The sequence below is a fragment of the Ambystoma mexicanum genome, chromosome 5q, assembly GCF_040938575.1.
Source record: "Ambystoma mexicanum isolate Mex_15411 chromosome 5q, UKY_AmexF1_1, whole genome shotgun sequence".
In the NCBI taxonomy this organism is placed as follows: Eukaryota; Metazoa; Chordata; class Amphibia; order Caudata; family Ambystomatidae; genus Ambystoma; species Ambystoma mexicanum.
The window spans coordinates 809,344,742-809,360,726 of NC_090933.1; the positions used below are offsets into that span (position 1 = coordinate 809,344,742).

Sequence of the window (15,985 nt, forward strand, 5' to 3'; positions counted from 1 at the left end):
TAAGACTGAGGATCATAGAAGGGTGTACCTCGTCAACACTCAGGAAACACCTTCTCAAAAGGCCCCTACAAAAGATACTCAACCTGGCAAGAACGTATGAGCAAGTAGACGCACAGTCAGCCACCATTGAAGTAAAACCCAAAGGGACTACATTGTGGCTCTCACTGCAGGACAGCCGGGATACCCTGGACTTACAAGACCAAGGAGAAGACGGGGACCCAGAAACCCACGCCACCAAACCCTGACCGAGGGGCAATGCCACAGTTGCAGGTGGGTGGTCCCACACAGATGACCATACCCGGTCATCGGACAGAGATGCCGGCGTTGCGGACAAGAAAGCCACTTTCAGTCGATGTGCAGAGCGAGAGCACCCACAAACCCTGCATACCAACCTACACCAACCTACAAGCCCGGCCAGAGGTCCCGACCCATCAAGAAGGCCCCTAAGCCCGGTCAATACACGGGAGGATCCAGGCACTGCCACGGCAAGAGAGATACCTGATACCGCTGGTGGCACAGACTGCCATCATGAGGGCCATCCCGCCCAAGCATAAACACCCACTCCACCCGGAGTGAAACCACCAAAGACCTTACGAGATACCGAAATGGGGCGTGGGGGAGACGCAGAAGCCACAATCAACGGTAACAACGAGCAACGCTTTCAAACCAGAGTGGAAGCATACCCCCTGGGCAGGCCCCAAGCACACATATTCCAATGGGGAATAGCACAACCGGTACAACCAAAAGAACAACCACGCTGCGGCCCAACCCAGGGACTCCGCAGAGTACCCACCGCCATCCACATGATACTGAGTCTCGCCATAGGACACAGCCGCCTCAGCCATCGGATGGCACTACAGCGCGCCCTCTTCAACATCCACTACAGATCAGTCAGAGTCACCCAGGTGAAGGACTATATGCCTGAACAAGAGACGGGAGAGACAAGGAAATACAAAGAAAGGACGGACCGCGCAGATCCCATCCTAGCGAGAAGGGACAAAGAACCAGCGACAACCACGACAAAGGACCACAGCAAAATGACGCCACAGGCCTCCCTCCTCCACGAGGTATACCTAGAGGAATATGAACCAACGAAAGAGGCAGCGATCGAGATGGAGGAAACAGAGAGCGGAGAGACATATGAAACACTGAAATGAGAAAATGCGGGGGAGACCCACGAGCAACCGAGCAGGTCTCATCGAACCACAAAGAGACCCCAACGGCTCATTGAGCAAATGTAGCCCGGGAAGTCTCATGTTGAGTGGGGGGGTGTTGCGAGTGAATACACGGCAGAGCCCCTTTAAGGAGAGGACACAGAACAATGGGAGGAAGCGGGAAGAAGGAGGAAGGGGAGGAGAAGAGGAGGAGGAAGGGCAGTCTGTGATAAGGAGAAATAAAGAGAGGTTGCAATGGAGAAAGGCTCCTGCGTTGTTATTTATTGTGCGCAGTGCTGCCCTTGAACGGGGCCAACATATACTGAGACTAGTGGGTTAAGGTTGCACAGGAGGGATTTGTTGGGGTGGGAATGTTATTTAATATGCATTGCACATATGATTTTGCTATGATTATTCCACCTTTGCTCATTTGTAATATTTGATGTTTTAATGTTTCAATAAAAAGATTAAATTAAAAATAAGTGTACAATTTTGGCATTATTCCCCCATCACTGGGAGACTACAAATACCAGAATGCAATTCTGCAAAAGCCAAGAAAATTGTCTTTGAGTGCAATACTTTCAAGGGCTGACACAGGTTTCAAAAAAATAATGTGGCTGCTGTGTGTTTTTTTAAATGTTTTACAAGATATTTAAAACAAAGAAAACACACAGCACTGGACTGTGGACTGTCTCCCATCTATGCAGTAACTGGAACCAACCCTGCTTAGCTTCAAAGTGAGGAAGGGGCCGACCCCCTCAGGTGGCCATGTTGCTCTACATGTTCTTGTATGTTGGGCTCACTTATTAGGCAACATGGCCTGAGGGGGCTGGCCTTTTTTTCTCACTTTGAAACTAAGCAGGGTCTGTCCTGGTTGCTGCATGGATGGGCAACCCGGCTCACCAGTGTTTTTCACCCCTAATGTCACTGTTGCTGTAAAAATATCTTTCTTTTTAATTATGTATAAAAGATTGCAGGTTTTGAGAACTCACAATGTTTTTCGTTAATACGATTCAATTATTTACCAAGGATCACGCAGTTTGGTTAAGCAGAGTACTACAAGCCCCTTGTTTTATGGCCGATCTCTTGGTGAATATTGTGATACATCGCACAACCCCAACTAACCATATTTAAGCAGCTTATAAAAGGGAAAAACATGACTGGCTGCTTGAATAAAATATGCCCAGGTATTTTTGCCCCCATTGCGAAAATCCAAAGCTGGCCCCCAGGAATATACACTCAGTAAGTGGACATATATCTTAAAGTGAAATATACAAACGTAGTTCAATTGACCTTCCCCTTAGAAGAAAGTGCGCAAGACAAAATAGCATTGGACTTTAAAGAAAAGTAATGAACACCAGAAAAATAACCTGAGAGAGGAAATGTTCCAATAATTATGCTGGCAAAGTATTAAAAGTGATCACCTTTAAAACCCAGCAATCTGTCGTGAAATCTTTCCCTAGAAAACAAAATCCCAGTATAAAACAAGTGCTTGGGGTCTTGTGGGTAAGTCACTGCACTGGGAACATGGCAACCGGAGTAAATTCTTGGAAGCCAAATACTTGAGTAAGTTTGCCAACCTAAAAAAAACAAGGGGTTGCGTCCGCCCTCCGAAGAAATGTTACGCTGTCCACCCACATGTGTCCTTTACGTGTGCCCTGAAAAGTAGCCACAATAAGAGGCAATTAACTGCACCAGTGTCCAGGATTGCAAACTCTGTGGCCACATCGTGGGCAAACACTCATGACTAACTTGCCCTCTCATTTCCCTTCCTCACCCACATGACTGGCTTTCAACAATACTCTGCGTTTATGAAGATAATTTGAAAAGTACACATACCATATTGTCACTCAGATACATAGATCCTTATTGAACTATGTTATGCAAAAAGTGTACAACTGTGGCATTATTCCCCACATCTTGCCTGGGAATCTACAAATACTAGAATGCAATTCAGCAAAAGGCAAAAGAATGGTCTCTAAGTGGAATACTTTCAAGGACTGATGATAGCACATTTAAAAAAAAGGTAATGTGGATGCCATGTGTTTTCTTAGCATGTTATGAGATATTTAAAGCATCTGGAACTGTGGACTGTCCCCCATCGATGCAGTAACTGTAATCGACCCTGCTTAGGCAACATGGCCAGCCACTACCTTGCTTTCAGGCTAAACAGAGGCAGTTACTGCCTGGATGGGAGACCAGGATGCCTACTGTGTCTCTGGTCATGACCTTTGGCCATGGCCAATGATTTTTCACCCCCAACATGTTTATTTTTACTTTTTCTCAATAGCTGGTATGAACTGCAAATAACCTCAGCTATCTGTAGTCAATTAATACATGAACTACAGATAGCCACGATTATGTGTAGTTTATTATATCAGCCGATATCAGAAAAACACCCAAAAAAAGAAAATGCTTTGTTGCCTCCCCAGGCCCTCGCCACGTGCCCCTGTCATCTGGGCCAGCTCCCCCACCCACCCCCACTCCACAGATGGCCTCCTCACCTCCCCTGCCCTCTCCCCCTCCCCACAACACCCGCTGTTTCTGTGACTCAGTTTGCTTTGAGATGTCAAGGTTATAGCCGAGATTACAGAAAGCTTTGTGTTGCAAACACAGTCCCGGGTTTTGGTCATTTAACCGAGATATAGCTGAGAAGAGGCGACGCCTTCTCCATCAAATATTTAAAAAACTAGTACACATAGCAACCCCAAACCACAAAAAGGCCTCTTTTAAACACTTTGTGCCCAAGTTGTTTCGGATCTGGTCCAAATACGTCCAGCGGTTTGGGCTGTGCGGTCTGGCAAAAAAGTACCTTGTTTGTCTATGGGAAAATGAATGGGAAGTAGAGCGCAACTTTGGAAAAATAATTTGTTTGGTTTCTTAATTATCTTTTAATTCTTTAACAAATCTTTACAAAACGTTGCAGTCTGGAGGGGGCCTACGCATCCCTAACCAACTTCAGAATTTCATCCTAATCTATCACACAAATCTAAGGTTATTAACAACAGAATGTTTCGACGTTCCTATGGGAGTCCAACTCACCTTAACTATAGGGCGGCAACCGATGCCCTATAATATATCTTTATCTCTCACATACACTCGTCTGCTGTTTGTCTCTCTAACTGATGTTACCTCCTCTGTGGTGCTACCAGTCCGTGATGCTCATGTCTCCTATTTCCTCTTGGGTCTCACTACCTCCACCTCCACTCAGACACCTACCACCTCCACTTGGCTTCAACTCTCCAAGCCTGATGTTATTTCCTCCTCCTACTGCCATCCTTATGCCTCTTTGGTTATCACCTCCTCTTACCTGCTCTTGCCCTTTGATGTAACCACCTCCTCTTTCCCCTTAATTCCTTTCACCTCCTTCTGTTCATTCTCCCCGTCTGATCTTACCAGCTCCTCCATCAACTGCATAACTCCCACTGCCTTCTTCTGTCCACTCTCACCCTATGATGTTACCATCTCCATCTCAACCCTATTAGCTCTCACCATCTCATCCCTTCTCCACTGCCACCACTCTTCCATTCTGCTGTGTATTTTTAGCCTTGCATCTCCAAACATAAACCTCCTTCTTTGGCAAGCCACAATGTCTGACTGGAGCAAGGTGTTGTTATAGTGTGCACCCTCCTCTCCTTTGGTGGGTCTCCAGGCGGGGCCCTGCACTTGGGTTGGCAACTAGTTAAGGGTTTTGATTGGCTGTCCTTCCTGATACCTTTGGATACTTTGGTTTGGGGCAAGTCTATATTTTGCCTAGCTGCCATTTTGGATCTTACTCATACTACTTTGACCCTCCTGAGTGCTGTCTCTGCTGCACTGAGCTTTTTAGTGTTTCCACAGGGTGGTTTATGGTCAGGATTGCACTGTGTAAGCTTGGTAGAGCCTTGGTTTTACTGGGCATGGTGGGAATTAATAATATTGTTTCTCCAGTGAGAGAGTCCCCTGTCAGGAATGAATGTTGCTGAACCCTTCCTTCCCATACTGAATAGTCAGTGTTCGGGAAATTGTGAACGTCCAACAACCTATCTGTGGTTCTGTGGAGGAAATTGCGGCCCCTGCAAACTGTCATCAGAGAGTCTTTTTAATGTGCCAGGGGAGGAGGCAATCAAATCTGAAGATCAATTGTTATCAACGAGTACAAGGTAAGCTTTTCCTTCAAAGGTAAAGCTTTATTTACCAACGGTGTGAATTTCGGTCTGCTCAGAGGAAACTGTGGTCTCTTTCAAGTGGGAATGAGGGGTACTAAGACTATACCACTAGGGAGACTCTGTAGGGTCTCCTAAATTGTATAGGCTCGCCTACTGAAACAGGGGGGTTTGTAGAAGGTGTGGCCTCCCATAACTGGTTTAATGTGTGTCCCTGTGATTGCTCACCGTCGTGTGACGGGGACTGTAGTGTCCTGGCAAGGACACAGTTAATGGAGATTGGAGTTCTGATGGATGGGCCAATGAGCATTCACGAGGTTCGCGAATGTGAGGTGAGGAGTACGCGAAGCAGCAGTTCACCACAGTAGTTGAATAAAGATAGTTCAACCTGCTGAAACTCCTGGTCTTATTACAGGCCTAGACTTGTTGAATGTGCACATGCACTGCGTATCCTCATTGCATGCTGTCTTCCCTCGAGAATCAAATTAAAAGAACCCACAGGAATCAGGCAGTGGCGATGAGGGTGGGATCTCTCTGTTGAAAATAAAGGAAGACATGAACACTTGTCGCAACGTGCCCTGCAGACGAGGTAGTGAATTGGCGTCAAATGTTACTGACCACTGAGATGTCAGAAAATGAAGAACCAGGTAGTGCTGCAGCTTTTCGCTGGCCTGGACCATTTGATATGGGTGATCAGCAAGCGTTGGGGCCCGGTGGGAAAGATGGATTCAGAGATTTCAAAATTATTTACATGCCTACAATGAGACCGCACCTGACAAGTTCGCTAGACGGCTGCTGGTGAATCTGGTGGGAGATGAGGTGGAAGATCTCATTCCCACTTTCCCACCTGAAGATGTCAGGACCTACAAAGGCCTCAAAGAAGTGCTGAGCAACTACTTCAACCCCCAGCGCAATATTGACCACGAGAGGCACACATTCAATATGGCCTGCCAGAAGACGGGTGAGTCGATGGATGTATTCACCACCCGCCTTCGAAAACTAGTGGCGCATTGTGAATTTCACGAGTTCACAAATGAGGAAGCCATCAGGTTGAGGATAATAGGAGGGTGCCTGTCCTTCTCGTTCAGGAAGAAATTACTATGTGAACCGCTCCCGCTGGCAACAATACTACAAAGGCTAGGACAGAGTCAGGAGCAGACATGCCAGCTTTTCAAATCGGGACAGGTAAGACTCCAGGCCGAGAACAGGTCTACCAGTTCTCATCGACAGCGCCGGCTCGAAAAAGGTCTACCAGCAACATCGTGCCCAGAGGGTCCCCCAAATCTGGAAGATGCTACCAGTGTGGCCAATAGTTTCCTCACCAGGAAGGTGTGAAATGTCCTGCTTTTGGGCAAGCCTGTGCTAAGTGTGGTAGAAAGAACCACCTAGCGGTTGTCTGCAACTTCCCACCTGGAAGTTTGCATGGATACAGCTCCACGACGTACAGGTCAGAGTCCGGTGCACGCAGCAATGCTGGGAGAACAGGCACAGTCACAAGGAGAGACCTTGTGAGACACGTCAGGCAAGTGACCTGAAGATTTCCGTTGCCCCCACCATCTAAGCGGGTGCCCCACGGGAATATATATACATGATGAATGGAGTGACCTCGACCTCGGAGGGCGACATCACCTTACTAGTGGGTGATCACCAGGCCAAGTTCCTCATTGATACTGGCGCAACCCTCAACATAAAGTGTATATTGGAATATCGCAAGATGGCGTCTCCACCCCAGCTAAGGTCATCGGATCTCAGTGTCTTCCAGTGCGTGGCGAGAGGTCCAGTGCAGAACCACAGGAAGTTCTGCGACAAAGAGAAGTGTGCGAAAGCCGAATTTCATGTCTTGCAAGGGGAAGTTCCCGGAAGTAATCTGCTGGGGCATCCCACAGCCCTTGGGATGGAAATCGCTGCAGTGTCGTACATTATGCAACACGTATTATCAGTCACGCAAGCTTTCCCAACGCTGTTCAAATACATTGGATGCCTCAAAGGAGACCCTGTGACACTTCACATCGATGAAACTATAACGCCTGTGGCTTAGCACCCGAGGAGAATTCCAGTTAACCTGCAACCTCTTGTTGAAGAAGAGATACAGTGGTTGCTAAAAGGAGGAATAATCGAACGGCTGATGGTCCCACCCCCTGGGTGTCTCCCATAGTCGCTGTACCCAAAGGGAGATCTTCTGACAAGATACGCATATGTGTGGACATGCGACAAGCAAACAAGGCCATTGGGCGTGAGAGGCATCCAGAAATGCACCTGGATGATATGATCAGCCTGCTGAACTGGGCAAGAGTGTTCTCGAAGCTTGATTTGAACAAAGGCTAACATCAGATCATGATAGGCCAACAATCTTGCTACATCACTACATTCGCCACACTGGTCGAGCTCTTTAGATACAAGAGACTCCGTTTCAGCATCTGCTCTGCAGCAGAAATATTTCAGGAGAGGGAACAGAGAGTGATTAAGCATGTCGACAACTGTTTCAACTACAGTGATGACATTCTCGTATTTGGAGCCACCCTCGTTCAACTCGATCAGGCACTTCACCAAGTATGTTTGTCACTCATAGAGGCTGGCCTGACGCTGAACAAGGCCAGCCTCTTGGCCATAAATCTCGCCTTAAATTCTATGGACACATTTTCTCGCATGAAGGCATGAGCCCTGATCCAGGAAAAATGACTGCCATGTTCCAGATCTCAGCTCCCAGGATGTCAGTGAGGTGAGGTCTTTCCGAGGGATGGGCAACTATTCTAGCCGATACCATTGAGACTTTGGGACCATCAGGGAGCTGACCAAGCAGGGCAGGGGATTCCAATGGTCTCAGCAATGTGAGGAGGCCTTCACACAAATAAAAAAGGAAATTTCCTCTGCTGAATGCATGGCCTATTCAATCCAAACCTGTGCACCGAAGTGACTGTTGATGCCAGTCCAGTTGGCCTGGGGGCGGTCCTAGCACAACATCAACCTGGGTGAGAATCCCCCAGAACTCTGATCGCCTAATGCCAACAAGAGCCTGTCGGAGGTGGAAACTTGTGAGCTTGTGGGCATTTTCGGATGTTTCTGCTCATCAAGACTTTCACGATTGTGACGGATCATCAAGCCCTGGTGACCATCTATGGCAGCTCCAACTGCAAGATGCCACCATGAATAGAGAGGTGGAGACTGTGATTGCAGGATTTTGATTTCACAATCATTCATAAGCCAGGGAAGGAATACAACCCGGAGGACTTCATGTCACGGCATCTTCACGTGGATGTGTCAACCGACAAATCAATGGCTGCAGAGTATGTGAACTTCCTCACTCATCATGTGCCCCCAAGGGCCATCACACCAGAAGTGATCCTGGCGCACACCGAACAGGACACTATGATGTTGAGGATACAAGACCTGATTAGATCTGGAAGGTGGAGAGATGCAGACTTCACAAATAGAAAGATGTGCGACTGGGCCGTGACAGGACTTCAAGCCTTCAGAAATATAAAAGAGGAACAATCAGTATCGGCGGAAGGGATTGTCATTCGAGGCCACAAAGTAGTGATCCCCTTGGACCTGCAGCAGGAAGTCATAGACTTGGCTCATGAAGGACATCAAGAAGTGGTGGTCATGAAGAGGCAGGTGAGAGACACCATGTGGTTACCAGGACTTGATCAGATGGTGGAACGCACAATTGGCGTCTGCCACTTGTATCAGTGCACATACAGGGCAATCAATCTGGAACCCCTAAAGATGTTGGACATGCCAGAGCTCCCATGGACTCACCTGGTGATAGATTTCTACGGCCTGTTTGGGGAGAGCAAATACTGGCTGATTATCATGGATGAGTATTCACGATTTCCTCTGGTACACATGGTATCATCCACAGCTGCCAATGCCATTACACCAGTGTTGGATAGCATTTTCTCTGCACGGGGAATTCTGGAAGTTCTTAAGTCCGACAATGGCCTGCCATTCAGAGGTCTAGAAGTTACAAAATGTATGAAGTATATGGACATCCGCCACCAAAATATGACTCCCCTCTGGCCACAGGCACATGGCACGGTGGGGCGATTCATAGGAAGCCTCAAGAGAGTCCTCCAACAGAACCAGTTACGATCCATGTCTCTCAATCAAGCAATTGTCCCTCAATAGATGCAGGTGGGTGATAGTAAATGGAAAGGGAGCATAAAACTGCATGCTGTGTCAAAAAGCTACTCAAGCACATGACTTTATATTGCACTGACTTTTCTTTTACTCCAGTTTTACAGTTTTAAAGCCCAAATGAGATTTGATACCTTTGAAGGCTGCTTCTGTACCTTGCACTGAAGATGGGGAAAAAGAAAGCAAATAATCATTCTTTTGTTTGACAAGGTTCCATGACAATTTATATAATGGTGTGTTAATATATTATTGAGTTTCATCTCTTTTCAAGGCATTGCTATAAAATGTTAGCCCAAATACTGGTTTGACCACCTAATTGTCTGATCCTGGGCAAATCATTTAATTTCACTGTACCTCCTTATCTGCCACAATTAGGAGTCCCTCGAAGTGATTCATTTTGCAGATAACGCTATTAAAAAAACCTCTCATGGTTTTCTAAACTATTGAGTTGTTACATATTAATAATAGTGACCATTTATCCCTGCACATCATAACGTTGTCTCTTGGCTAACACATCGAAACTTCTGTAATACCACTACCAATGATGCTCTGGAGCATCAAAGACTGATGCAACTCCTTCTAATGTCATTTTCTGTGCTATCACTTCTGATGATGCCAATACATATGTGGTTTTGCATGTCTGTTGCGGCACAGACCTTGGAAATTCTAGCATAGGTCCTGAAGAGAACTGTAGAACAGCAACAGGCCGGTACCTTGCATGCTACTGTTCTACAGTGTTATTCTTTGAGCTTAGTATGTGTTAAAATTCCTTCTTGCCACTAATGTCACTATGAAAGTGGATGGGGGAGCGAATGATGAACATACCAAACTGCACACGCAGTACACTGCTTCTGATACACCCTGCCTGTAATAGTATACCAGAGGATGGGGGGTGTTCGTATCAATAGTACCACAGGTCATGTGAGTATCTTGGGTCCATCTGAACCATTCCCCTGGTAATAACAGAGAACTCAGCCATGGGGCAAATAACCCGTCTTTATTCTCCAAAAGACAGGGATCATACAGGAAACAATAAAATATCCGTCAATCACAGCATCTGAACCCGCCTCACCTGGTTTCATCCCTTAGCGACGTCATAACCACCAACCCATCCCAAAAACCTAAGGGACATCCCCATTGGGTAACTCAGGTGATACTATCTATAGAAATCCCCTACGTGAGTTATTCCATTGGTCTACCCATGTCAGGCGGGTTCACCTGAGACTTCCCCAAAAACTGTCTATTACTTTGTTGCAGGGTCGCACAATGACCATTGGCCCCTGAAACATTATACACCAACCCCGGGTTTGAGCATCTGGATTGGTTGGAGCGGGTCTCCCTAGGCATGGGACCCTGTTCTGTTCACAGTGTTCGGTGTACATTTTCAAGGTTATGGGAAAGACTGTGTCTCCATTGTTGCCACTGATATAGCCACTTAGCCTCAGAGAGTGCCTGCAGGTTGCAATGTTTGTGGACAATGCATGTATCAATCTTGTCTACTTGGCTGGGAACAGCTACTCTTCCCACCATGAGGAGATCGCCATTGTTCGGCTCAGCTGGATCACGTGGCTGAGGACCACAAAACGGAGCCTTTCGGTCTACAATTATTGAGGATTTTATTCTGTATTTCGCAGGTGGCTCACTGCCTCGGAAATAAGGAATTTTTCACCTGCTCTTGTCCTTGGCTGCGAACACTGTCTCTGTGCTTCGTGCTGTAGAGTCTGCATCTCTTCTTCCATATTTTGAGGCCTATGGCTTCATGCAAATTCACTACAGTCATTCTACGGTTTCCCTATATGTTCTAATACTTCCCTTTAGAGATTAGTATTGATCGAGCCCTTATAGGTTTCTTATACGTCCCCATAGCTCCTTATGGTTAGTTGCGATGAAGCAATTGCAAGCTTGGCCCCTGCATGCAAAGCTTTCTTGCATTTCTGCATTTGGCTTGTGGAAAGCAAAAGATTTTGACAGTATGTGTATTCATTTGTCCACAATCTACAGAACGGTGTACGCATGTTCCTCGTGTGTGCATGTGTGTCTGCAGGGCTTCTTGTAGGAGTGTGAATTTACTTCGTGACTAACGCTGATATGTCGTGTTGTCACGAGTGATGTCAACACGGCAGGATTATATTATCAGTGAACTTGATCCAGCGATGAGACACCTGTCTCTTCAATCCGTCAATTGGATAGGGTTTGAACGGTTGTCTGATGTAATATCTCTTTCTATACGTAGAATACACCGGTGAGCCTGGTGGTTGGCCGAACAGCAAATTTGCATCTCTCGTTTGTCATCCTTTGGACTGACATGCGCATAGAGGACATGAGGGCCATTCCAGGGACCCTCTAAAGTGTCCTGCAAAACCATGTTGTAAATTTGGCTACCCTAAATGCAACAGGTGCACATTGAGAGCTGCTCTTCTCAGGGATGGCATTTGGGTGTCTACAGGGGTCCTTTGCTACCGCTGTGGTCTCCCTTGCTACCCCTAAAAACATTTTTTTAAATGATACTTTAAAAACAAAAAATGTAATGGAAGCTCATGGGCTGTTGCCAGCACCATGTGGTTCTTTGTTTCTGGAGTAGCTGGCTTTCTTGTTCACGCCTCTTAACAAAACATGGGGTTCCACAAGTGTACCACTTTGAGCCATGACCCTAAATAAGAAAGAATAGGAATAACAAATAATATGTCTTTCTGGAATTCGATACAATAATTGCTAGGTTTATTTCAGGCCCACTTAAGGGGGTGAGTCACTGTCTGTTCGTAAACACCTAAAATTCGCAATACTGACAAAAACCTCCAAAAAGCATTTAGATTAGAATAGGCATCCATTTCAGACTATGTATTTTGCTTTTTGCAAGTTGCAGTTGTAGCATGTTTTTTCTGCTGTTGATCATCACAAGACATTCCATCTTGGTGTCCTTGGTCACTTGACAAAATCCTTGTGCCTCAAAGCTTGTGTACAGTATAGAAATGTTTGAGCATAGCACATAAAGTGGCCCTTGATTTCATTGCCGTGTTGTAATGGGTCTGTCTTTCCTGTCTGCATTACATACTGTTCAGGATGTTTGTTTGCATGCATGAGGTAACGAGTGCCCATAGTAGGGGATGCCTTGTGAGGCCAACCTCTGAAGCCCTGAAAAGTACATCCACGCAGGCCAGGCTTAACATGTGGACAACTTTGTACCAGACCTGCAGATGAACTGGCCTGCTGTTAAATCTGTTACCAGTTTATTGTGTCCACTACAGAGTGTAATTTGCTTTCTGACTTAGAGAACATACAGACATGTAATTGTCCATTTTACTATAGCTGGTAAGATAGGCGTGATGTGATGTGTGTGTGATTGGCAGATTGCAGGTTCGAATCCCGGCAAACCCAACTCAGCCTTTCATCCTTCTGAGGTTGATAAATGAGTACCAACACAGGTTGGGTAATATTGTATGTATATTTGTTCTGTATAAAGCGTGCACACGTAAGTGCTATATAATAACACATTATTATCATTTGGCTTTGGATGTCTGCTTGCATTTACAGTCATTTTGTAAAATGGTCTTATACACACTGATATTAACAATACATATGGTGATTCTTGTATGAAAATGTATATCACATTACAGTGATATCGTAACCACACAATATTTTACGTAGTGTACTTAGGAACACTGCTATGTGATGCCAGTTACTGTTTTGTCAAGGGGTCAAAGGTTGTGTTCCATCACTTCCCGTGATGTCACTTAGTCGTAGGGTCAAATGACATCCCTTCCTGTGATGTCATCAGAGGTCAAGGGTCATGTGACATCACTTCCACTACCCTAGCATCAGTGAACTGACGCCTGTGACTCTTCTCTCTCCTGATGGCAATGACATATGCTGAACCCCTTGCCACAACGCCACATTTTGCCACCCGAGCACTGTGGATCACTCAAGACTGAAAAGTCCAAATTCTTTTGTTTTCTTTTTTCTTTAATCTGGGCGTGTACTGGGGCCAAACACTTCTCATTTTTTCTCTCTTTTTGATGATGTACCAGAACAGGAGCAAGTTTATGCTTCTGTACTTGTGGTACACAGAGAGACCTGGGCTGGCTTGCTTAATTTTTTGTTTTGGCTATAGGTGGTGCTAAAGCCCGACCTATAAGGAAAAACTATTGCATTACAGTACATATAGGCGGAAATGACATCTGAGGAGGGACACACAGTTTGTAGGTTATGTTTGGTTATTTATCCACCCATTGGCTGCCTATGGCCATGCTAATCCTTATGACCATTCCCACCCATAACCATATTTTACGTAGTGTACTTTGGAACACTGATATGTGATGCCACTTACTGTTTCATCAAGGGGTGAAAGGTTGTGTTCCATCACTTCCCGTGATGTCACTTTGGGTTAGGGTCAAATGACATCACTTCCTGTGATGTCATCAGAGGTCAAGGGTCATGTGACATCACTTCCACTACCGTAGCATCAGTGAACTGACGCCTGTGACTCTTCTCTCTCCTGATGGCAATGACATATGCTGAACCCCTTGCCACAACGCCACATTTTGCCACCCGAGCACTGTGGATCACTCAAGACTGAAAAGTCCAAACTCTTTTGTTTTCTTTTTTCTTTAATCTGGGCGTTTACTGGGGCCAAACACTTCTCATTTTTCTCTCTTTTTGATGATGTCCCAGAACAGGAGCAAGTTTATGCTTCTGTGCTTGTGGTACACAGAGAGACCTGGGCTGGCTTGCTTCATTTTTAGTTTTGGCTATTGGTGGTGCTAAAGCCCGACCTATAAGGAAAAACTATTGCATTACAGTACATATAGGCGGAAATTACATATGCGGAGGGACACACAGTTTGTAGGTTATGTTTGGTTATTTATCCACCCATTGGCTGCCCATGGCCATGCTAATCCTTATGACCATTCCCACCCACTCCTGCACCTCCCACCCAAATCACATCCTACTTGGATCTCTTTGAGCTAGCTTTTTCAATCCTTACCATCAAATCTTGTGCTATTAGTGCCTACCTGTGTTATTTCAAAGCAGTCTTCTGAGAGGTAGTAACCTAATTGGAGCTGTAAACTCACTTCTATTGTAATAAAAATGTCATAACCAGGTCTGCCTTCAGCCACTCTATTTATAATACTATGGGCCTGATTCATGGAACGTTTTCCTATTGGATTGCGCCATTATAAAACACTTCCATGAATCGGGCCCTATGTGTGTACTTAACTGAAGTCCTGTTAAAAACAAGCATGGGCAAAGCCAACAGTTTTGGCTCATCTATATGTATTAGACATTTGCTAGGCACAGTTAATACCACTATGGCAGTGCCTGACAAAAGCATTTCCCATACCTTCACAAATGCCAAAAGTGTTGGCAATGCCAGTGCTTGTTTTTCTTTCCTGGAGCAGATCAATGTGCAGGGCCTCTGTTCGTTTCTTGTCTTTATTCTCTCCATTTCTGCACCTACGGCACATAGAGAAAGACAAAGCTTCCCATGAGAACCCAGCGCAAAGGCGACCAGCTAATTCCCCTTGTTTTCTCTTGTGCCAGAGCAGCAAGCTCCTTGGAGGATAGACCCAGGGCAGTATTGACACTTCCCTAGAAATGGGATGCAAAAGGACCCCCAGGCAGAAGGGCACAACAGGTCAGGCCTGTGCAACACTGTGATGGGTCCAACAGACAGCATTACCCTGGGGGCAGAGGCATAGCCTGGATTGTTCAACAAGTGGGGCCTGAATCTGATGTAGTTGGGCACATCCCAAGGAAAAAGTGCATGCTTGTTCTCTCCCCAGAGAATGTTTGGAAACATTGCACATTTTAATTGCACCTTACAGACAGGATAATGGTTAATACCTTGTCCTTGAGGCCTGTCTAAGTACAGCAAAATCACACTTAAAGTGACACAACCTTTACCTTGAGAAGACTGGTGCCTCCCTAGGGAATACATGTGCTTTCTATAAGCCCTTCCTTGCAGGGGGATAATGGCTACAGATTCTGGTGGGACAGGCAGAAAGGGAAACTGAGCCCTACGTGAGTACTCAAGAAATACTATTAAGCCCAGTGGACCTGGCACACACATTTACTGGTTGAATTGTGTATATCCCAAGTAAGAAAGGGATTTACAGACGCAGTGCATTTAGAAACCGAACCAGAGGGAGTTTTTACAGAATGCAGACCAGACAACCCGAGACAGTGCCCAGGGACCCACATAACTGTCTGCAGGGCCGTAAAGTATTGTCTCTTTGAGGCGTGGCTTGGAGAACATGAACAAGCCTTTTCTGCAGTAACAGTACCAACACCACTAGCTACGCAGAACAATGTCATATCAGAGTATCAGGTGGGGCGCTCAAAAGTACAATGAAGATTCCCCCTACTAATAGTGCAGGGAGCTCTTGATTCTATTAAAGACAAGGAGGCGAGCATTAAGCTTTCTCTTCTCTTTAATTCACTCTCCAGCAGTTTCAACAAATACATCATATTTCGTGAAAACATTATTATTATTATTTTTTTTTTAAAACTTCAAGTCCCATCATTCTCTGTAGTTCTAGTCTCTAGTCTCTG

At 45.7% G+C, this 15,985-nt stretch overlaps 1 protein-coding gene across 2 annotated transcripts in view; it reads left to right on the forward strand.

Annotated features, from left to right (window-relative positions):
• Positions 1–15,985, forward strand: part of LOC138497680 (carbonic anhydrase 13-like) — a 1,250,189-nt gene that overhangs the window by 842,632 nt on the left and 391,572 nt on the right. The window lies entirely within an intron of this gene.